Source organism: Trachypithecus francoisi, unplaced genomic scaffold, assembly GCF_009764315.1.
Source record: "Trachypithecus francoisi isolate TF-2019V2 unplaced genomic scaffold, Tfra_2.0 Lachesis_group13, whole genome shotgun sequence".
NCBI lineage: Eukaryota > Metazoa > Chordata > Mammalia > Primates > Cercopithecidae > Trachypithecus > Trachypithecus francoisi.
In genome coordinates, this window is record NW_022681458.1 from 46,188,347 (window position 1) to 46,212,525 (window position 24,179).

Below are 24,179 nucleotides of genomic sequence, written 5' to 3' on the forward strand. Positions count from 1 at the left end.
CACGCTATGCAAGTATGTAGTTATGAATCATAGTTAGAAAATAAGTCATTTACGAGAATAGTAAGCAGATTTTCATCATTAACTGAATCTTCATTTTGAGTTCTTACACAACATCCAAGTGTTAGGGAGGAGAAATAATCCTCCAACTATTTCTCTCCTGACGTATGCTCAAATTGAAACAACATATTTTGCTAAGGCTGAACCCAGTACCCTTACACGTGTCATTTAAACCCTCTCAGGGAAGTTTTAGGATGGCTGTGCAAAACCACTGCGATGTAGTTGAAGGAGCAAAATCTGCACGTCTGCACTTTGACCTCCCTGGGCTGGCCTTGAGACCACCTGGTATAATTGATGGGTGAAATCATTCTCCTGCTTTAGTGTGTAAGGCTGTGTGACATTTGCCACCATGGATCAGAATTACTTTATTTTTCGGCCGGGCGAGGTGGCTCACGCCAGCAATCGAAGCATTTTGGGAGGCCGAGGCTGGCAGATTACCTGAGGTCAGGAGTTCAAGACCAGCCTGGCCAATATGGTGAAACCCCATCTCTACTAAAATACAAAAATTAGCCAGGCGTGGTGGCGGGTGCCTGTAATCCCAGCCACTCTGGTGGCTGAGGCAGGAGAATCACTTGAACCCCGGGAGGCGGAGGTTGCGTTGAGCGGAGATCATGCCACTGCACTCTAGCCTGGGTGACAGAGTAAGGCTCTGTCTCAAAAACAAAGAATTACTTTATCTTTTATGACTTTTTTTTTTTTTTTTTTTTTTAAATAGAGACGTGTCTATGTTGCCCAAGCTGGTCTGGAACTCCTGGGCTCAAGCAATCCTCCCGCCTCGCCTCCCAAAGTGCTGTAATTACAGGCGGGAACCCCATGCCCAGCCTATTTTTTAATGCTTTAAAAAAATATATATAATGACCAGCATGGTTTTCTTCATGTTGCTGGCAGAGGAGAGCAAAGTAAGTTGACTCCGAACAACATGGGTTTGAACTGCGCAGGCTTACTTACACGCAGATTCTTTTTCAACCAAATGTGGATGGAAAACAGCATTGGTGGGCTAGGAACCCTGCGTGTATGGAGGGCCAGCTTTTCACATTCGCAGCTTGGGCAGGGTCAACTGCGGGACTTGTGTGTGTGCGGATTTGGCGTTGTGCTGGCGGAGGGGTGAGACATGGGGAAGGTGTGGGGGGCGGGGTGGGGGACGGGGGAGGGTGCGGGGGAGACAGGGGAGGGGGTGAGGGGACGGAGGGGGCGGTGGTCTGGAACTCATCCCTCTTCCCCGCCTCCCCTAAGGCCACGCACACCCAAGGACTGTGTTACAATTCTGTGAAGCTGAAGAGCAGGAGTTTTTAACATACGGTCACCCGCGAGCGTGTTACAGCTAATTCTCCGACCACATTCTAGACCTATGGAGTCAGAAATAGTGTGGGGCTCAGCAATCTGTATTTTAATAATCCTTAAAGCTTGAGAAACACTTCTGTTTAGGAATACTTTAAGTGTGGGACTAAGTACCATGAAATATCTTGCCTTGCTTTTGTGATATCTCTGATCTTCTAACCAAAGTATATTTACACATTTCTGAGTGATTATTTTGAAAAGTCAGCTTCCTAGGCTGCGTATATCAGAATCACATGGAAGGCGTGTTAGAATCCAGATTCCCGGATCTCTCTGAAGGCAGGGCCTGAAAATCGGCATGTTAAACACATATCCTAACACATTTTCATATACACCGACGTTCCCGCTCCAGCGCGGTAGAGTTATTGAGACAGGCTCTTATTCTACCTTCTTATATTTTTGTTTTGGCGTTTTCTTAGTGAAAGAGCAGGCGATGTTGATTAATAGTGGTGGAACTGGGGAAGGTGATCAAAATAATAACAATTTTTGCGAATTTGTTTTATCTACTTAAAACGCTCTCTGCAGACCAATTTGCATGAAAAGCAGGAAGCTGACTACATTGAAAGAAAATGCTAAATCTTCATGTTGCACCTTCATATCAAGAAAAATTCTATTAGGTACACACACAAGTAGGTAAAAACAGCAGGAGCTAGTGAGGAGGTTGTGCAGTGGCCTCCCACACATCGCCTGCTTCTGCTTTTGTGCTGCACTCTCGCAGAGCTGCTACTGACCCAAATACCAATCCCGTGGACTCTTCATTTGTCTTTCTTTTGGTTTTTTTTTTTTTTTTTTTGAGACAGAGTCTCACTCTGTCGTCCAGGCTAGAGTGCAGTGACTGGATCTCTGCTCACTGCAACCTCCACCTCCTGGGTTCAAGCAGTTCTCGCACCTCAGCTTCCGGAGTAGCTGGGATTACAGGCACAGGCCACCACGCCTGGCTAATTTTTGTATTTTTAGTAGAGACAGGGTTTCACCATGTTGGCTAGGCTGGTCTCGAACTCCTGACCTCAAGTGATTTGCCTACCTTGGCCTCTCAAAGTGCTGGGATTACAGACTTGAGCCACTGCACCCAGCAAGATCCAACTTTTGAACCAACACTTCATCTTGAGATTCTTACATTCCTTGCTGGTTTTAATTTCTTTTCTCCTTTAGCAACTTTCCAGGCTTTCTTATAGCCCTCTTCTCTTTGTCCACTGCTTTTCGGTGGGCTTTTTTCCTTGGCTGTCTTTCCCACCAATCTTTTTCTGTCTCTGCCTCTCTCTTTTCCCATGTCCCCTTTTTCTCTCTTTACAGATTATTGGATGTTTACTATGGGCCAGGCACACTTGTAAGTACATTACATAAAATAACTCACTTAATTTTCACAACCTCATATTTGCGGGAACTGAAACAGAGAACTTAATTTGCCTAAGATCACATGGCTAGCTAGTAATGGAGCTATGATTCAGATGCTAGCATTTTGGCTGCAGAGACTATGCTCTTAATCACTCATTACATACCTTCTTTTCTTAGTCTACAAGCCCATTTGGCTGAGCTTATCCATTTTTTTTAGCTTCAACTTCTAATTATAAGCTCATTTATTTGATATCTCTAATTCCAATCATGCCTGTCATCTGAGTTCGTCATCCCCGATGCTCACTGGACAACTTTACTAGTATTTCCCCATAGGGTATTAAACAGTTCATATTCCCACAACTGAACTCACTGTCTTTCTCGCCTTTAGTCTTCATCTTAGCTTATAGTGTCTCCATTCTCCTTGTCACCAATGCAGGAAAACTATGAGACATCCTATAGTTCTTTTGTGCGGTGTGTGCTACCTCCTGAGCATTTTTATTTCATTTCTGTTCCTTTCTCGTCTTTCCTTCTGCCACCACAACTACACTGTGGGATTATAGTAAGTATTTTTCTCATTCTTTTGAGGAAAGGATTAGTTTTTACCTTACGGTATGATGAGTCTTAACTGATGAGGTACTCTTCTTTGATTTACCTACTCCGATGCATGGAGGCACATGTGAAAGCTATCTGTTAAAAAAATCTATAGAAACCTGGCTGGTGGCTCACACCTGTAATCCTAGCACTTTGGGAGGTTGAGGTGGGCAGATCACTTGAGCTCAGGCGTTTAAGACCAGCCTGAGTAACATGGCAAAACCCAGTCTCTACAAAAAAAGAAAAAAAAAAGAATTATCTGGGCTTGGTGTCACACACCTGTAGTCTCAGTAGTCTCAGATACTTGGGAGGCTGAGGTGGCAGGAATACTTGAGCTTGGGAGGTTAAGCTTGCAGTGAGCTGAGATCTTGCCGCTGCACTCCAGCCTGGGCGACTGAGTGAGACCCTGTCTCAAAACAAACAAACAAACAACAACAACAACAAAATATATATATATAAACATATGCAATGATTTTCTGAACAACCTTCTCTCTTGCTATTATATTCCCTTAGGCTCATTTTTAAAAACTTGTTTTCAGTTCTATTTTATGTTACTCTACCCACAATAAACTACTTGCAGTTCCCTCAAATTTGCCAATATATGTGTGAGTGTGTATGTGTGTGTACATACCTGGACCACTGCCCATGCTGGAATGCCCTTTCTTGCCTCGCCTACTTGAAAAATATCTACATTTTCCAAATCTCAATTCAAGATCATTTTATTCTTGAAATTATTAATGATACCTAACTTATGCCACCTCAGTATGCCACATAGAGTTTAAAATTTTTAACTCCTATTGCCCTCATGTGCTTAAATATTTTTGTCCCTTCTGAAGTGTAATTTCTGTGAGATCACAGACGGTATCTCATCTTTCCATTTTCAGTGGCCTAATAAAGCTGCATCTTTAGAAGTGGCTCATGAAGTGATTCTACAAATAATAACTATCACCCTTATGGAGCAGGTACCAGATGACAATAAACAGGCCAAACTGCAATGACATTTCAGCAAAGCCCACATATACCACTTCTATATTTGGGAGATTTTCATAGTTTTGAAATGCTTTTGAATCTTTTAAAAGCCTCGTTTCTCTGCAATAGTTAAAAAAAAAAACAACAAAAAAACAACTCTCAAAAACAAGTATGCGTTACATGCTGGTTCCAAGAAGGAGGGAAGTTGGGGCAAACCACATCCTGCTTTCAAAGGAACCAACAAAGACCATGAGTAAAGCATGGGCTGAGGCTGATGAAGTGCACCTGTCCTGTGACAGTTCATGAGCAGTCAGCCTCTCATAAAAGCGGCACGTTCTCTGTGTTTTTACATAGCCAAGTCAGGCATTTCTAGGCTCATTTGTGGGACAAGGACACAATAAAGCAGGGAACGGTTTTGATGCTCCCAGTTTTAGTTTCCTAGGGCTGCCGTAACAAGGCACCACAAACTGGGTGACTTAAACATCAGTATTTGTTTCACGGTTGTGGAGGCTGGGAATCTAAAATCAGGGTTGGTAGGGTTGGTGCCTTTTGGAGGCCCTAAGGGAGAAACTGACCTGGGCCTCTCCCCTAGCTTCTGGTGCTTGCTGACATTTTTGGCATTCCTTGGCTTGCAGCTACAACCCTCCAGTCTCGGTCTCCATCATCAAATGGCCCTGTCTCTGTGTATGTCTACATTTTCCCCTTTTTTAAACTTTTAATTTTAGGTTTGAGGGGTACATGGGAAGGTTTGTTACATAGGTAAACCAACGTCACGGGAGTTTGTTGTATATATTATTTTATAATCTAGGTGTTAGACCAAGTACCCGATAGTTATCTTTTCTGCTGCTTTCCCTCCTGATGCCTTCCCCACTTAAGTAGGTCCCAGTGTCTTTTGCTTCCTTCTTTGTGTTCATAGTTTTTATCATTTAGCTGCTACTTATAATTGAGAACATATAGTATTTGGTTTTCTGTTCCTGCCTTAGTTTGCCAAGGATAATAGTCTCCAGCTCCATCCATGTTCCTGCCAAAGACATGATCTCATTCTTTTTTTATAGCTGCATAGTATTCCCTGATATGTAAGTAACGCATTCTCTTTAGCCAATCTGTCATTGATGGGTATTTGGGTTGATTCTATGTCTTTGCTATTGTGAATAGTGCTGCAATAAATATTTGCATGTGTGTGTCTTTATGGTAGAATGATTTATATTCTTCTGGGTATATATGGGATTGCTGGGTAGAATGGTACTTCTGCTTTTAGCTTTTTGAGGAATTGCCATACTGCTTTCCACAATGGTTGAACTAATTTACACTCCTACCAATAGCATATACTGATTGTCAGAATGTTCATACCTCTTTCCATAAATATACTGTAATGCAGTATAAACTCACCTTAACTTGATTATATCACCGAGCCCCATATTTGTTTCCAAATAAGGTCTCATTTGTAGGTTTTAGGGGTTCGGACTTGAGCAAATGTTTTTGGGGACACTATTCAACACACAACATCCCATCCCACTTTAAGTCTCCTTGGACCACAAGGTCAGCATATAGGCTTTTCCACTGCTTTCTTGGAGGTGTTGGTGAGAGTGGCAAAAAGGTGACCATGACCTGAGAATCTTGGGGTTCTGGGTCATGAGTTATCCCCCCATCTACCTACTTTCAGATGGATGAGACTAAAAAGCATTATTTATTTACTTTTATTGTTTAAGGTTTCTGAAAATATATTTGAAGTAAACACATATTTTGAATGTAATCATTTACATTATTCTAAATCATATGTTTGCTATATAAAGCATTAGAATCAAAAGTTTTATATCCCTTTTAGTTTTTTGGTTTTTTCTTTTCTTTTCTTTCTTTTTTTTTAAGAGATGGCATCTTGCTATATTGCCCAGGCTGGTCTCAAACTCCTAAACTCAAGTGATCCTCCTGCCTTTGTCTCCTAAGTAGCTGAGATTACAGGTGTGAGCCTCCATGCCTGGCTCCTTTTTAGATTTTTAAATTATTTATTTAGTAGAGATGGGCTTTCACTATGTTGGCCAGGCCAGTCTCAAACTCCTGACCTCAAGTGATCTGCCCCGCCTTGGCATCCCAAAGTACTGGAATTATGGGCGTGAGCCACTGCATCTGGCCTGATTTTTAAAGAATTTAAATGATCTCTCAATTCATTTAGCCACTAGAAAATTAAATCAATGTGCCAAAAATCATATTTCAAAAAATAATAAAAATAAAGGAGAAAATGCAATAGATAAACTGAAGAATTAGAAAATAATAGAGCTAGAAGGCTCTTAAATATTTTTTGTTTAAGTCAGTAAATCCTGCCTTCCTCAGTGGGTAAAGTGAGGCCCATTTAAACATTTTTTTCCTAAAGTTACCCAGCTAATTAGTGGGCACAATTTAGACTATATTTCAAGTTGTTTTTTTTTTTGAGATGGAGTTTCGTTCTTGTTGCCCAGGCTGGAGTGCAATGGCAAGATCTCAGCTCACTGCAATCTCTGCCTCTTGGGTTCAAGTGATTCTCCTGCCTCAGCCTCCCCAGTAGCTGGGATTACAGTCGTGCATCACCACACCTGGCTAATTTTTTGTATATTTAGTAGAGACGGGGTTTCACCATGGCCAGGCTGGTCCTGAGCTCCTGACCTCAGGTGATCCTCCTGCCTCTGCCTCCCAGAGTGCTAGAATTACAGGCGTAAGCCACTGCTCCTGGCCTATATTTCAAGTTTTTAAACTTCTTTGTTGTTATTCTTTTCACTGTATCACAGTGCCTTTTGGTCTTTACTATTAGACATTCTGATGGATCATGTCAAGGTTTTTTCTTTTTGCTTTTTTTGGAGAAAGTCAACTTGCAAAAGGAATAGGTTCTCAATTTCCTGATGTGTAGTTAGGTTAGTAGGTAGGATTAAGCATACATTTTGTTGGTGGGGCATGGTGGCTCATGCCTGTAATCCCAGCACTTTGGGAGACTGAGGCAGGCGGATCACAAGGTCAAGAGATTGAGACCATCCTGGCCAACATGGTGAAACCCCGTCTCTACTAAAAATATAAAAATTAGCTGGGCATGGTGGTGTGCGCCTGTAGTCCCAGCTACTTGGGAGGCTGAAGCAGGAGAATCACCTGAACCCGGGAGGCGGAGGTTGCAGTGAGCAGAGATCATGTCACTGTACTCCAGCCTGGTGACAGAACAAGACTCCATTTCAGAAAAAAAGCAAGACCTCCTGATAATAAAAGAAGGTGTTATTAATAATTACGTTAGGTCAACAGGTGTAAATTGGGAAGGCTTTGGGCAAACAGTTAAAAGTAGCACCCTATAAGTCGATGTTATAATGAATAAAAATGCCTCTGGGTTGACCTTACATTGTTCATTTGTAAATATTTTGAATATATATGTCAATTTTACTGTATTATATAACCTAACAATCCAAAAATAGGCTTTTTAATGATTGTCTTCTGGAAAATCCTGTAATTCCTTTGAGAATGGAAGGAAAGAGGGCTCCAAATTCCTGATTGAGAGTAATTAATTAATTTATTAAATAGGTGTTTATTGCTTATTAAATATCCGGCATTGTTCTAGGAGTTGGAGATGTGGTAATAAGGAAAACAGACAAAAAACTCTACGTTTCTGAGGCTTAGATTTCAGTAATGAAACAAAGGTGATCTTACTGACCTATACAGTTAGTAAGATTTGGGTTTTGCATTGCTTTTTCAATAATGCTGATAGAGGAATTACTGAAGCATCCCCATTCTTAGGCCAAACCAGGTTCCTTGGTGACCTGTGCCATGTATTATAAAGCAGTAGATTGAGATGTGGTTAGGAATACAACTGTGGTCGTAGCAGAGATGGTTTGTATGTGAGTGTCTGAGCAATGTGGAAACTATGCCTATGGCCTTGAACTCTCTAGTCCTATAGTCTGATCCAGTGAGCTGATGAGTTTACAACAAAGTAAATTCATTTGTTTAGCCCAAGGGAAACATTTACCAATTTTACAGTTGGATAATTCCTTTAAAAAATACATTAGTAGTTATTTCAGTATTAAGATTTCCCATAAATTAAATCTGTGTAGATTTCCAGCTGAGTTAGAATTTTACCAAAATGATAGAATCCTACTAATTACTATGTTAAGTAAATCCTCATCCTCTCTGTAAATAACATAGGTGGTAATTTACCCTTCTGTAGATGTATAAATTAAGCCACCAGGAGGTTAAGTAATTTGCTCAAGGTCACAGTGTGTGGTAGGTTAGAAATTGAATTACAAGCCTTGATGCCTACTTTTTTTACATCAGATAATTTCTTTCCCACATTTAGATGTACATAATAACTGATGTCTATAAATAAAAAAACTTTATCTGTAAATAATAGGCAATATTTGTAAGAATTCGTCTACCTAATTATCATAACATTGATACTGATGCAATATTAACAGTGCTGTGGTTTATCCCAGGAAGAGCTATTGAATGACTATTTTATCTTAATGATTTTCAAGAATGGCAGACCTCAGGGAAATGGATGAGTTTTAGGTCAAGAAACATTTACATTCCCGAACTTATTCAGACATTTCAGCTTATAAGAAAAAATTTAATTGAATTTCTCTTGTTAAGTTTTATTCTCCTTTTAGGCCTACTGTAGGCAAGAGTGGCCTATGAGTGGCTTTTCTTGGCTATGCAGAATGCCTGGTAGTTTACTTTCTGACACTTGGTGAGGTCTCAAGATTTGGGCGTTAGGCATATGAAACAAGTTTTCGCTCTTCTGTATTTTTTATTGTTTTTGAGACGGAGTTTCGCTCTTGTTTCCCAGACTGGAGTGCAGTGGTGCAATCTCTGCTCACTGCAACCTCCGCCTCCCGGGTGCAAGTGATTCTCCTGCCTCAGCCTCCCAAGTAGCTGGGGTTACAGGCACATGCCACCACGCCTGGCTAATTTTATATTTTTAGTGGAGACGGGGTTTCTCCATGTTGGTCAGGCTGGTCTTGAACTCCTGACCTCAGGTGATCCACCTGCTGCAGCTTCCAAAAGTGCTAGGATTAAAGGCGTGAGCCACTGTGCCTGGCTGGCTCTTCTGTATTTTACAGGACAATAATCCATGTTATGAATGAGAAATCAGTTGTGTATTTACTTATTTAAATGTAGTTAAACAGCCACCAGCATTTAAATTTCTATGCCATTTATAGTGATAGATGAAAGAGAAGCAAAATAAAACAAAGACCCTAAAAGATAGCTCTAACTCTTGCAGAAGAAAAATGAGAAGCCGTTCTCAAATTCTCTTGTACCCTACAATAATGAATTAAAATAATTTTCTTCTGACTACTCATCCTAATGTTTGTACTAAAAGACAAACGAGTTTAAGGATATCTGAGTACAAATAGTATATAAATCACAACTTCTTTTTTTCTTTTTTGAGACAGTCTCACTGTGTCATCCAAGCTGGAGTGCAGTGGCATGATCACAGCTCACTGCGGCCTTGATCTTCTGGGCTCAGGTGATCCTCCCCCTCAGTCTGCTGAGTAGCTGGGACTACAGGTGCAGGCCACCTTGCCTAGCTAATTTTTGTATTTTTTGTAGAGACAGGGTTTTGCCATGTTGACCAGGCTGGTCTTGAACTCCTGGACTCAAGCTATCCACTCTCCTTGGCATCCCCAAGGGCTGAGATTACAGGTGTAAACCCACTTCCAGCCTAAATCATGACTTGTAAAGAATAAGTTTGCAATGATTTTTCTTGAGACCATAGGCCCAGAATAACAGTGTGTAAATATCTCAGACCAAACAAAAAAGTCCCAAACACCAAACAAAGCAAAACTCACATAGGCATGATTTATTCCACATACAGGCATACCTCATTTTATTTCATTTCACTTTATTGTGTCTTTTTTTTTTTTCTTCTTCTGTTTGAGATGGAGTCTCGCTGTCACCCAGGCTGTAGTGTAGTGGTTCGATCTTGGCTCACTGCAACCTCCACCTCCTGGGTTCAAGTGATTCTCCTGCCTCCGCCTCCCAAGTAGTTGGGATTACAGGCCTGTGCCACCAGGCCCAGCTAATTTTTGTATTTTTAGTAGACACGGGGTTTCGCCATGTTAGCCCGGCTAGTCTTGAACTCCTGACCTCAGATGATCCACCTGTCTCAGCCTCCCAAAGTGCTGGGATTATAGGCGTGAACCACTGCGCCTGGCTTGTGCCTTGTAATTTTTACAAATTGGAGGTTTGTGGCAACCCTGAGCTGAGTATATTGGCAAAGTATATTGAAAATTTTCTGGGAAGGATTCACCATTCTAGATGTCATTAAGAGTATTAGTGATTCACAGGAGAACATCAACATTAATAGGAGTTTGGTTGGATAGGAGGAGGTTGGATTCCAACACTCATGAATGATTTTGAAGGTTTCAAGATTCAATGGAGGAAGTAAGCACCATTTTCCCAACAGTATACGGTCACTTTGCATTTCTGTGTCAAATTTTGGTAATTCTTGCAATATTTCAAATTTTTTCATTATTATTATATCTGATATGGTGATCTTTGATCAGTGGTCTTTTGTGTTACTATTGTAATTGTTTTGGGACATCAGGAACCACACCCATATATGAATGAAGGTGAGCTTAATCAAAAGTCTTGTAGGTGTTCTGACTGCTCCACTGACTGGCCTTTTCCTTCCACTCTCTCCTTAGGCCTCTTCATTCTCTGTGACAGAACAATGTTGAAATTAGACCAGTTATAGCTGGGTGCAGTGGCTCACACCTATAATCCCAGCACTTTGGGAGGCCGAAGCAGGCGGATCACTTGAGATCAGGAGTTTGAGACCAGCCTGGCCAACATGGCAAAACCCTCTCTGTACTAAAAATACAAAAATTAGCTGGGCATGGTGGCATGCACGTAATTCCAACTATTGAGAAGGCTGAGGCAGGAGAATCGCTTGAACCCGGTAGGTGCAGGTTGCAGTGAGCTGAGATCCCGCCCCTACATTCCAGCCTGGGCGATGGAAGTAAGACTCCATCTCAAAAAAAAAAAAAAAAAAAAAAAAAAAGGAGAAAAGAAAAAAAAAATAAATTAGGCCAGTTAGTAATCCTATGATGGCTTCTAAGTGTTCAAGTACAAGGAAGATCATACATCTCTGACTTTAAATCGAAAGCTAGAAATGTTTAAGGATGGTGAGGAAGGCATGCCAAAAGTCAAGAGAGGCCAAAAGCTAGACCTCTTGCTCCCAACAGTTAGCCAAGTTGTAAATGCAAAGGAAAAGTTCTTGAAGGAAATTAAAAGTGAAACTCCAGTGAATATATGAATGGTAAGAAGGTGAAACAGCCTTATTGCTGACATGGAGAAAGTTTTAGTAGTCTTGACAGAAGATCAGCATTCTCTTAAGCCAACATTCTCTTAAGCCAAAGCCTAATCCAGAGCAAGTGTCTCTCCTCAATTCTATGAAGGCTGAGAGAGGTAAAGAAGCGGGTAAAAAATGTTTGAAGGTAGTAGAAGTTGGTCCATGAGGTTTACAGAAAAAAACCATCTCCCTAACATAAAAGTACAAGACGAGGCTGGGTGCGGTGGCTCACACCTGTAATCCCAGCACTTTGGGAGGCCGAGGTGGCTGATCACCTGGAGGGCAGGAGTTCGAGATTAGCCTGGCCAACATGGTGAAACCCCATCTCTTTTTTTTTTTGAGACGGAGTCTCGCTCTGTCACCCAGGCTGGAGTGCAGTGGCCGGATCTCAGCTCACTGCAAGCTCCCCCTCCTGGGTGAAACCCCATCTCTATTAAAAATACAAAAATTAGCTGGGTGTGATGGCAGACACCTGTAGTCCCAGCTACTCAGGAGACTAAGGCTGGAGAATCGCTTGAACCCAGGAGGTGGAGGTTGCAGTGAGCTGAGATTGCACCATACACTCCAGCCTAGGTGGCAGAGCAAGACTCCATCTAAAATAAATAAATAAATAAATAAATAAGGTGAATCAGCAGCAAGTGCCGAAGTAGAAGCTGCACCAAGTTATCCAGAAGATCTAATTAAGATCAATAATGGAGGTGGCTACACTAAACCGCAGATTTTCAATGGAGACAGAACAGTCTTCTGTTGAAAGAAGATGGTGTCTGGGACTTTCATAACTGGAGAGGAGTCAATGTCTGTCTTCAAAGTGTCAAAGAATAGGCTAACTTTCCTGTTTGGGACTATTGTAGCTGGTGACTTTGAATTGAAGACAATGCTTATTTGTCACTTTGAAAATTCTAAGCCCCTTAATAATTATGCGAAATCAACTCTGCCTATGCTCTATAAATGGGTGACAGCACTTCTGTTTACAGCAAGGTTTACTAAATATTTTAAGTCCAGTGATAAGACCTACTGCTCAGAAAAAAAGATTCCTTTCAAAATATTACTGCTTATTGATAATGCACCTGGTCACCCAAAAGGTGTGATGGAGATGTACAAGAAGACAAATGTTGTTTTTATGCATTCATTCTGCAGCCTATGGATCAAGAAGTAATTTCAACTTTCAAGTCTTACTCTTGAAGAAATACATTCTGTGAGACTATAGCTGCCATAGATGGTGACTTCTAATGGATCTGGGCAAAGTATATTGAAAACTTTCTGGGGAGGATTCACCATTCTAGATGTGATTAAGAGCATTGGTGATTCACGGGAGAACATCAACATTAACAGGAGTTTGGAAGAAGTTGATTCCCACTCCCATGAATGACTTCGAAGTTTTCAAGATTCAGTGCAGTAAGTAACTGTAAATGTGGTGGAAATAGCAAGAGAACTAGAATTAGAAGTGGAACCTGAAGATGTCACTGAATTGTTGCAGTCTCATGATAAAACTTGAGCAGATGAAGAGCTGCTTCTTATGGATGAACCAAGTAAGTGGTCTCTTGAGATAAAATCTATTCCTGATGAAGATGCTGTAAACATTGTTGAGATGATGACAAAGGATTTAGAATAACCCATAAACTTAGTTGATAAAGCAGCAGCAGAGTTTGAGAGGATTGAATCTGGTTTTGAAAGAAATTCTACTGTGACTAAAATGCTGTCAAACAGCATCGCATGCCACAGAGAAGTCTTTCATGAAAGGAAGAGTCAATCTATGTGACAAACTTCATTACTGTCTTACTACAATCAGGTTGTCTTACAGCCATCCCAACCTTCAGCAACCACCACCCACTATGATCAGTCAGCAGCCATCAACATCAAGGCAAGACACTCCACCAGCAAAAGATGATGACTTGCTGAAGGTTCAGATGATTCCTAGCATTTTTTAGCCATAATGTATTTTAAAATTAAGGTTTCTACTTCTTTTTTTTTTTTAAGACATAATGCTCTTGTACTCCGAATAAAGTCCCACTGCTATATTTGACTGGCTTAAAAAAAAATACACTACAGTATAGTGTAAACATAAATTTTACATGCAGTGGGAAACCAAAATATTGTATGACTCCCTTTATTATAATACTCAATTTATTGGAGTGGTCTGGAACCAAACCCACAATATCTCTGTGTAATTTATATGTATATGAGAGAAAAACGCACATTTGGGGTTCACATTGCTTAATATATTTCTCTAAGCAAAATTCTGTCAAGTTGAAAACTTATTAGCCTTTTAAGAGGGTCTTGTTCTGCAGTTGATCCATACTCACAAATTTCAATGAATTCTTTGTAAAATCTGTGCAAAATATTACTAGAATCAGAATCTTAGAAATTATGCATATCTAAAGTAAGTTTAATTTTTGGAGAGTGTTCATTTGGAAAGATCGGGGAGATTAAGGGAGAAAAATTATGACATAAAAAGGAAACAATCTTATTTTCTGGGTGAATTGTTTTCCTGAATGATCAATTTCTCTTTTTAGGAGTTTGGTCAAAATGAATTACACATTTTAGGCTTTAAGTAATATCCAGTTTGCTTTCAAATCTCTCTTTCTCTCTCACACACACATTTAATTTTCAAGTCTTTACTAATGATTCCAAAGCACGCAAGATATGAAAATATTTAGAAAAAGCTAATAGAATATATGTTGTTTATTTTATGAACTACTGTAAGGCAGTTCATTAGCAAAATGTAAAAGCAAATAGAATACTAAGAGACAAATGGGTCACTTTGTTACATCTAGAGAATTCTAAGGGGACAGAGTCAAATTCATCTGAATCTACTTTGTAATTGAAAAGTGTTGTAATGCAATGAGAAAATATATCAACAAGTTGTAATTTCACCTACCTTTAAAACAGCAAACACAATAAAAAACCCCAAAACCTCTCTTTAGGTACCTATATTGACCCTGGTTGTTTCTTCTCAATCTTCTTTGCTGGTTCTTTCCATTCTTTGTGACCTCTGAATATTGGTATGTTCTGTGGGCTCCTCTTTTCTCTAATTACACTTACTCTTTAGATGACCTCATCCAATGCCATGATTTTAAATACACTCTATAGGCTGACAGCTCCCAAATTTATATTTCCAGCCCAGCCCTCTCCCCTGAACTCTTGACTCATATATCCAACTTCTTACTGACAGAGCCACTTTGGTGTCTATCAACAGGTCCTGGTATTCCTCTCCATGCCCTCTCACCCCCAACTGCTTCCAACCTCAAATCTGCTCCTCTTAAAGTTTTTTCAATCTAAGTAAAAGGCAATTTTATTCTTCCAATTGCTTGAGACAGTTACACTCTGTCACTCAGGCTGGAGTGCAGTGATGTGATTTTGGTCCTCTGCAACCTCTGCCTCCCAGGTTCAAGCGATTCTTGTGCCTAAGCTTCCTGAGTAGATGGGATTACAGGCATACATCACCTTGCCTGGCTAATTTTTGTATTTTTGGTAGAGACGGGGTTTCACCATGTTAGCCAGGCTGGTCTTGAACTCTTGAGCTCAAGTGATGTACTTGCCTCGGCTTCACAAATTGCTGGGATTACAGGTGTGAGCCACTGAACCCTGCCCCTGCTTTATTTTTTATTATGTGCTGCAGTGAGCCAAGATGGCACCATTGCACTCCAGCCTGGGCAACAGAGTGACACCTCGTCCCAAAAACAATTTAAAAAGTCAATTATGGTTTTACTTAACCAGCTTTCTTTTATTTTTACATTTTTATTTACTTATTTATTTATTTGCAGCAAAGTCTCGTGCTGTTGCCCAGGCTGGAATGCATTGGTGTGATCATGGCTTACTGCAGCCTTGATCTCCCAGGCTCAAGTGATCCTCCCACCTCAGCCTTTTGAATAGCTGCGACCGTAGGTGCCTGCCACTATACCCAGTTTACTTTATTTTTGTTTTTGTAGAGACAGGAGTCTTCCTGTGTTGCCCAAGCTGGTCTCAAACTCTTGAGCTTGACGAATCCTCCTGCCTCAGTTTCCCAAAGTCCTGGGACTACAGGCTTGAGCCATGTTGGTTACATGCCCAGCCCTAACCAACTTTCTTGATATTCTGGCCAGTTCAGAATTTCTTTCTGCAGCATAAAAAAAACCAAACCAAAACAAAACAAAAAACAAACTGTAATTTGAATCACAATGATTTATTCAGTGAACTAAGAAGCATAGATTTTTCTTTGTTATTTTGTTACTGAATTTATAGACTGTTCACCCTAAGAAGGAAAGCCAGCAGCACTGTATAAGAAACATTCATTTAAATTTTTCTTTCTTTTTTTGAAGCAGAATCTTGCTCTGTTGACCAGGCTGGAGTGCAATGGCACCATCTTGGTTCACTGCAACCTCTGCCTCCCAGGTTCAAGTGATTCTCCTGCTTCCGCCTCCCAAATAGCTGGGATTACAGGCTTATGCTACCATTCTTGGCTAATTTTTATATTTTTAGTAGAGATGGCGTTTCACCATGTTGCCCAGGCTGGTCTCAAGCTCCTGACCTCAAGTTATCCTCCTGCCTCAGCCTTTCAAAGTGTTGGGATTATAAGCATGAGCCACTGTGCCCAGCCAAGCTAAATTTTTCTTTTTCTTTTCTTATTTTTTTTTTTTGAGACAGAGTTTTGCTCTTGTTGCCCAGCCTGGAGTGCAATGGCATGATCTCAGCTCACCACAAACTCTGCCTCCTGGGTTCAAGTGAGTCTCCTGCTTCAGCCTCCCGAATAGCTGGGATTACAGGCATGTGTCACCACACCCGTCTAATTTTGTATTTTTAGTAGAGATAGGATTTCTCCATATTGGTCAGTCTGGTTTCAAACTCCCGACCTCAGATATCTGCCCACCTTTTCCTCCCAAAGTGTTGGGATTACAGGCGTGAGCCACTGCACCTGGCCTGAATTTTTCTACACTAAAAAGTATAGCAATTTTAATGAACCAACCAGTGTCATTATTGCCATAGACTAAAAATCCAACTACCTAATCTGCTTGCCAATTTGGGTTGTTGCCAAGAATTTCTTCCAAATTTGATTGCATTGACTCAATAGACTTTCCTAGGTTGAGATAAAAGTTGGGTAAAGAAAGATCACAAACATGTTTTTAAAAAGTATTGGGAAAAATGAAATACAGTGTATCTATTTATGTACTTGCTTGTTATCACCATTTGTATGCTTCAAGTCAAATCCAGGAACCTACATAAAAAGACGAAAAGATATAAAAACACCAAGACTGTTTTATGTACTTTCCCTCACACTCATTTTTTGCTTACACTCTTACTGCTGTTGTTCTTCCAGTTAATGTATAACTTAGTGTTATTTTTTGAGATAAAAAAGTTTACATGATATGAATCACTTCCTTCTTTGTATACCCCATACTTCTGTAATAGACTTACGAATCTTACTGCCTTTCAAATACTCCTCACCAGATTGCAAGCTCCTTGGCAGGGCCCATGACTAACCCTTTCTTTGTATCTCCGGTGCATACTACAGTACTGGTACATGCTAGGAACTTTATAAACATTTGTTGAAATAAATTGATTTGGCCTATCTGCCATAGTAACAGCAGGAGGGTAATCACCTGCTACTTTCTTGTTTCTGGCATGGCATATATTAATTAGCTGCTGAGGTGAGTTTTTCTAGTTAAATAGCTTTCCATGGAAAATAGGCGAATAATAGTTTCTTTTTCTTTCCAACTTTTATTTTAGGTTCAGGGATACATGTGCAGGTTTGTTACATTTCATGGGCATTTGGTGTACTGATAATTTTGTCACCTAGGTAATCAGCATAGTACCCAATGGAGAGTTCCTTCCTTCCTTCCTTCCTCCTTCCTTCCTTCCTTCCTTCTTCTTTTCTTTCTTCTTTCCTTTCCTTTCCTTTTTTTTTTTTTTTTCAGATACAGTTTCGCTTTTGTCGCCCAGGCTGGAGTGCAATGGTGCAATCTTGGCTCACTGCAACCTTCGCCTCCCGGGGTTCAAGTGATTCTACTGCCTCAGCCTCCCGAGTAGCTGGGATTACAGGCACCTGCCACCATACCCTGCTAATGCTTGTACTTTTAGTAAGAGACAGGGTTTCGCCATGTTGGCCAGGCTGGTCTCAAATTCCTGACCTCAGATGATCCATCAGCCTCAGCCTCCCAAATTGCTGGGATTACAGGTGTGAGTCACCACGCCAGCCCCCAGTGGGTAGTTTTTCAAACCTTACCTTTCTCCCACCATCTGCCCTCAAGTAGGCCCTGGTGACTGTTGTTCTCTTCTTTGTGTCTATGTGTACTCAATGTTAATAATAGTTTCTTACTCGTAGAATTATGATGAGGAATAAATGGAATAATATATGTAAAGTGTTTTGCAAAGTACAGGGTAAACATTCAGTTTTTGGTTAGCTATTATTGTAGCTGCTACTTTTATTATTGTTCTTATTACTATTAATAATTTTGGTTTGGTTTTGGTAACCCATGCACTATTTCAGATGAAGAGCATAAGCATGATGGACTGTTTGTGTCCCCCCAAAATCCATACATCGGAATCCTAATTCCTAATATGATGTTATTGGGAGGTGGAACCTTTGGGAGGTAATTAGGTCATAAGAGTAGAGTCCTCATGAATGGGATTAGTGCCCTTATAAGAAAAAACATGAGGGAGATGATTTCTTTCTTGGCCAGGTGAAGATACAACAAGAATACAGTCTTCTGCAAACCAGATAAAGAGCTCTCAATAAACATTGAATCTGCTGGTGCCTTGATCTTTAAGTTCCCAGCCTGCAGAACTGTTAGAAGTAAATGTTTGTTGTTCAAACCACCCTGTCAATGCTGTTATAGCAGCCTGAACTGAGGAAGACAGAAATTGGTAGTGGGAGTAAGGTGCTGATGTAACTAACAATTACCTAGAAATGTGGAAGTGGCTTTGAAGCTGGGTAGTGGGTAGAGGCTGGAAAAGTTTTGAGGTGCATGCTAGATAAAGCCAACATTGCTAAAGATATTTTAAAGGTGATTCTGGTGACAGCTCAAAAAAAAGAGGAGTGCTGTAGAGAAAGTTTCCATCTGATTAGACAACACATAAATAACCATGCACAGAGTGTCGGTGGAAATATGGACATTAAGGGCAATGTGGTCTCAGAATGGGGAAATATGTTACTGTATTATGGAGAAAAGACTATTCATGTTATAAATTGGCAAATAACTTGGCTGAATTTTGTTCATGTTCTAGTGTTTTGTGGAAGGTAGAACTTGCAAGTGAATATTGAAGGAGTGGCTAGCGAGAAGAGAGAAATAAAGAGAAGATAACATTGTTAAGCAAAAAGGAGGCAGAACTTAAGGATCTGGAAAATTCTCAGCCTGTCTACATTACAAAAAAATGAGAAAGTGTGATGGGAAGGGAAGGGTGGGGTGTGGAGGAGCCACCATTTGATGTGGAGATTAACATGGGTATGAAACATGGACCTAATCAACCACCCCAACAGAAACACTGACAGTCTTGTTTTATTGTTACAGATATACTTTCTGCTTTTGAAACACTGACAGTTTTTATTTTTAAAATTAAAAAATTTTTTTTGTACCATTTAGTCAGACTTCAAGGAGAAGCACTGACAGTTTGTGTTGAAGGAGACAGAGAACAAAATGAAGGAAGGCTGTTGAACTTCTCAGACCCACAGGACCAGACCACAACACTATTCAGCTTCGAAAGGGGGAAGAGATGACTCCAAAGGTGATTCAGAGATCATCAGGGCTGCCACTCTCACCACAGGCCCAGAGTGCATGGGCCAGGGGGCAAGCCTGCTGCCACCTCAGTTTCAAAGGGAAACAAAGGGGCAGAGCTGTAGGGACACAGCCGCTGCCCCAGTGGGTCCTTGGGATGGGACTGCTACTCCAGTGGGTCCAGAAGGCAGAGCATTGAGCTAAAGAGAATTCTTCTTGAGCTATAATATAACATAGAGTTTGCCTTGTTAGAGTTTAGACTTTCTGGGAACCCATCACCACTTTCTACTTTCCTGTTTCTCTCTTTTAGAGTGGAAATATCTACCCTATGCTTGTCCCATTATTATATTTTGGAAGTATGCAACTTGTTTGGCTTTATAGGTTCACAGCTGGAGAGGAACTTAGCCTCAAGATGAATTGTACCTTGAGTTTTACTTGTATCTGATTTAGATGATGTTTAGCTGAGACTTTGCATTTTAGAATTTAGAGTTGATGGCTCAAAAAGTTAGGACTTTTGGGATTGTTGGTATGGAATGAATATATTTTGTATGTAGGAAGGACATAAATTTGGGGAATCAGGGGTTGCATGCTGTGAACTGAATGTTTATGTCCCTCTAAATTCATATATTGGAACCCTAATCCCCACTGGATGGTATATGAAGGGAGGGCCTTTGGGAAGATATTAAGGTTTGGTTAAGTAATAAGACTGAAGCTGCCATAATAGGATTAATGCCCTTAAAAAAAAAAAAAAGAAAGAGACACAAAATCTCTCTTTCTGCTTCCTGCAGTGAGGAAAGGCCATGTGAGGAGGTAGAGGAAGTGGGTCCTCACCAGACACAGAATCTGCTAGCTTCTTGATCTAGGACTTCTCAGTCTCCAAAACTGTGGAAAAGAGATATTTGTTGTTAAAGCCATCCAGTCTATGGTAATTTGTTGCAGCAGCCCAAATGGACTAAGACAGTCAGCACTGAGGTCATATTGGCTGTTGTAATTATTACTATTATTGGTTTGATTTTAGTCTTAAGGCATTATAGCCAGTTGCAGAAAAACAAGGGTTTGTATACCTCTTCTTTTCATGATTAAGGAAGACCGAAAAGAATTTTCAAATGTAAAAGGCTACCCTTCTCCAAATTAGACCTAGAGCATGAGTGAGTGTGTGTGTGTTTTCCTCTTTTTTTTTTTTCTGTTTTTTTGAAACAGAGTCTCGTTCTATCGCCCAGGCTGGAGTGCAGTGGCGTGATCTTGGCTCACTGCAAGCTCCGCCTCCCGGGTTCATGCCATTCTCCTGCCTCAGTCTCCCGAGTAGCTGGGACTACAGGTGCCCGCCACCAGGCCCGGCTAATTTTTTGTATTTTTAGTAGAGACGGGGTTTCACTGTGTTAGCCAGGATGGTCTTGATCTCCTGACCTCGTGATCCACCCGCCTCGGCCTCCCAAAGTGCTGGGATTACAGGTTTGAGGCACCGCGCCCGGCCTCCTCTCTTTTCTCTAGCAAAAGAGTGGCAGAAAATTCCTTTGGCCTCTCTTAAGAAAGTAACTGACCTCTGAATCACTGAAGATAGCTCCCTGAGCAATGTGGATAACAGGTTCACTGGAAACACTAAGGTTAGCCACACTTGGGTACGGATGTAGAGGGCAGGTGGCAACATTGTGGATAAGGAGATGTAATCAGAAACACCTTATTTGGGCCAAGCGTAGTGGCTCACGCCTGTAATCCCAGCACTTTGGGAAGCGGAGGCGGGTGGATCACTTGAGGTCAGGAGTTCGAGATCAGCCTGCGAAACCACGTGTCTATTAAAAATACAAAAGTTAGCTGGGCATGGCGGCATGTGCCTGTAATCCCAGCTACTCAGGAGGCTGAGGCAGGAGAATCGCTTGAACTTGGGAGGCAGAGGTTGCAGTGAGCCGAGATCACGGTACTGCACTCCAGCTTAGGACACAGAGTAAGACGGTGTCTCAAAAAAAAAAAAAAAGAAAGAAAGAAAGAAACACCTTATTTGGAAGATTGTAAAAGAATATCTGCCTGGTTCCTGGTGGACTGTTATTCTGGGTCTTCAAGTAACAATTCAGCGCTCTTGAAAAATGGAGACCAGGAGCATCGGCACCTGGTTTAAAAGGACTGAGCTCTAAGTTTTGTAATCTAGGAGTACTGCTCCTGGCCTTGGCTAAATTTGCATGGAAGATAAATGATGGAAGGAGCACAGTGACCCTTGCTGTAATATAAATAAATAAGCATCATTGCAGAATGTGATATTAGAAGGAAAAATCATTTCTGTAAATTGAAAGATAAACAGTTTAAAAGCATAATCAAGGAAAGTTAAAACCATAAGTAAGGTAAAATCCATAGGATGTAAATGAATGCCTTTTAATTGAATCTTTTTTTTTTTTTTTTTTGAGGCGGAGTTTCGCTCTGTTGCCCAGGCTGGAGTGCAGTGGCCAGATCTCAGCTCACTGCAAGCTCCGCCTCTCGGGGTTACGCCATTCTCCTGCCTCAGCCTCCCGAGTAGCTGGGACTACAGGTGCCCGCCACCACGCCCGGCTAGTTTTTTGTATTTTTTGGTAGAGATGGGGTTTCACCGTGTTAGCCAGGATGGTCTCGATTTCCTGACCCCGTGATCCGCCCGCCTCAGCCTCCCAAAGTGCTGGGATTACGGGCTTGAGCCACCGCGCCTGGTAGCCACTCTTAACTATGCAATTAGTGGCATTAAGTATATTGACAATGTTGTGTAACTATTATTACTATCAATTTCCAGAACTTTTTCATGATCCCTAATAAAAACTATGTATCCATTAAATAATAAATCCCTATGCCCTTCTCCTCCCAAACCCTGGTACACCTGTATTCTACTTTCCATCTCTATAATTTTGTTTATTTTATGTATCTTGTGTAAGTGGAATCATAAAATATTTGTCCTCTTCTGTCTGGTTTATTTTACTTAGGATAGTGTTGACAAAGTTCATTCATGTTATAGCGTGTATCAGAATTGCAATCCTTTTTAAGGTTGAATAATATTCCATTATATGTATATACCATATTTGGTTTATCCATTCTTCTGTTGATGGAAATTTGGGTTGTTTCCACCTTTTGGGTATTGTGAATAGAGCTAGTATAAACATTGGTGTGCAAGTATGATACCATTTAATCTTTTTTTTTGGCTCATTAATTCACTATAACTTTTTTTTTTGTTATTTTAGTGTTTTCTACAACTTTGTAGGGCTTATACATCTCCTTTTCTTTTCTTTTTTTTTTAAATTGAGGCAGGGTCTCGTTCTGTTCCTCAGGCTGGAGTGAAATGGTATGATCATGACTCACTATAGCTTTGAACTTCTGGGGTCAAGGAATTCTCCCACCTCAGCCTCCCCAGCAGCTAGGACTACAGACATGCGCCACCACGCCTGGTTAACTTTTTTACTTGTTGTAGAGATGAGGTCTCACCATGTTGCCCAGACTGGTCTTGAACTCCTGGACTTAAGTGAGTTAAGTCATCCCACCGTGGCCTCCAAAAGTACTGGGATTACAGGCGTGAGCCACTGTGTCTGGTCAGGCTTCCACTTCTTTAGCTTATTATAGTTTAACTTCAAGTGATATTACAGGACTTCATGTATAGTACAATAAATTTATAACAGTATACTTCCTTTTCTCCCTTGCCTGCGTTTATGCTGTTAGTATTATGCATTTTACCTTTACATATATTACAAACCCCAAAACACATTGTTAACTATTGTTGGGTAAACAGTCAACTATCTTTTAATAGATGTAAATAACAAGAAAAAATACTTTATATATTTACTTATGTGTATTGGTCAGAGTTGTCCAAAGAAACAGAGCCAGTAGGGTATAGTAAATATGTTTATTATGAGAAATTGGCTCCCGTGATTATGGAGGCTGAGAAGTCCCACAATCTGCCATTCATGAGCTGGAGACCCTGGAAAGCAGTGGTGTAATTCAGTCCAAGTCCAAAGGCCTGAGAACCAAGGGACCTGGTGTTGTAAATCCCAGTGTGAGTTGTAGGGAAGATGGGATGAGATGTCTCAGTTCAACCAGACAGGCAGGAAGCAAAAGGGGTGAATTTTCCCTTCTGCCACGTTTTATTCTATTCAGGCTCCTAACAGACTGGATGAGGCCCATCCACACTGGGAGGGCAATCTACTTTACTGAGTCCACTGATTCAAATGTAATCTCATTCAGAAACGCCCTCACAAACATGTCCAGGAATAATGTTTAATCTGGACACCTCATGGCCAGTAAGTTGACACATAAAATTAACAATCATGCCACGTATTACCATTTTTGGTTCTCTTCATTAATTTGTGCAGATTAAAATTTTCTTATAGGGTATTTTTCTTCTGCCTGAAGAATTTCTTTAACATTTTTTGTAGTGTGGATTTGCTGATGATGAACTCTTTCAGCTTTGTATGTCTAAAAGTGTCCTGGCCAGGCACGGTGGCTCACACCTGTAATCCCACCCAGCACTTTAGGAGGCCAAGGCAGAGAGTTGTTTGAGCTCAGGAGTTCAAGAACAGCTAGGGCAACAGAGTGAGAACTCATCTCAAGGAAAAAAAGAAAAAAAGGAAAAAATTCTTATAAAGACATTTTTACTGAGTGCAGATTTCTAGCTTTTTTCTTTCAGCACTTTAAAAATGTTGTTCTACTATTTTCTGGATTGTGTTATTACTGAAGTTAAATCTAATGTCATTATTATCATTGTTTCTCTGTATATAATGTGTTTTTTTCCTTCTGGTTGCTTTTAAGATTTTCACTTTATCACTGATTTTGAGCAATTTGATTATTGTGTGCCTTAGTGTAGTTTTCTTCATGTTTCTTCTCCTTTTTTTTGTTTTGATAGGGTCTCACTCTGTCACCCAGGCTGGAGTACTACAGTGGTGTGTTCACAGCTCACTGCAGAT

At 40.6% G+C, this 24,179-nt stretch overlaps 1 long non-coding RNA gene across 1 annotated transcript; it reads left to right on the forward strand.

Annotated features, from left to right (window-relative positions):
* The first annotated feature begins 805 nt into the window (after positions 1-805).
* Positions 806-24,179, forward strand: LOC117094701. Its single transcript, XR_004441648.1, has 3 exons — positions 806-956; positions 19,141-19,282; positions 24,119-24,179. It is a non-coding gene; the product is annotated as an uncharacterized LOC117094701 (long non-coding RNA).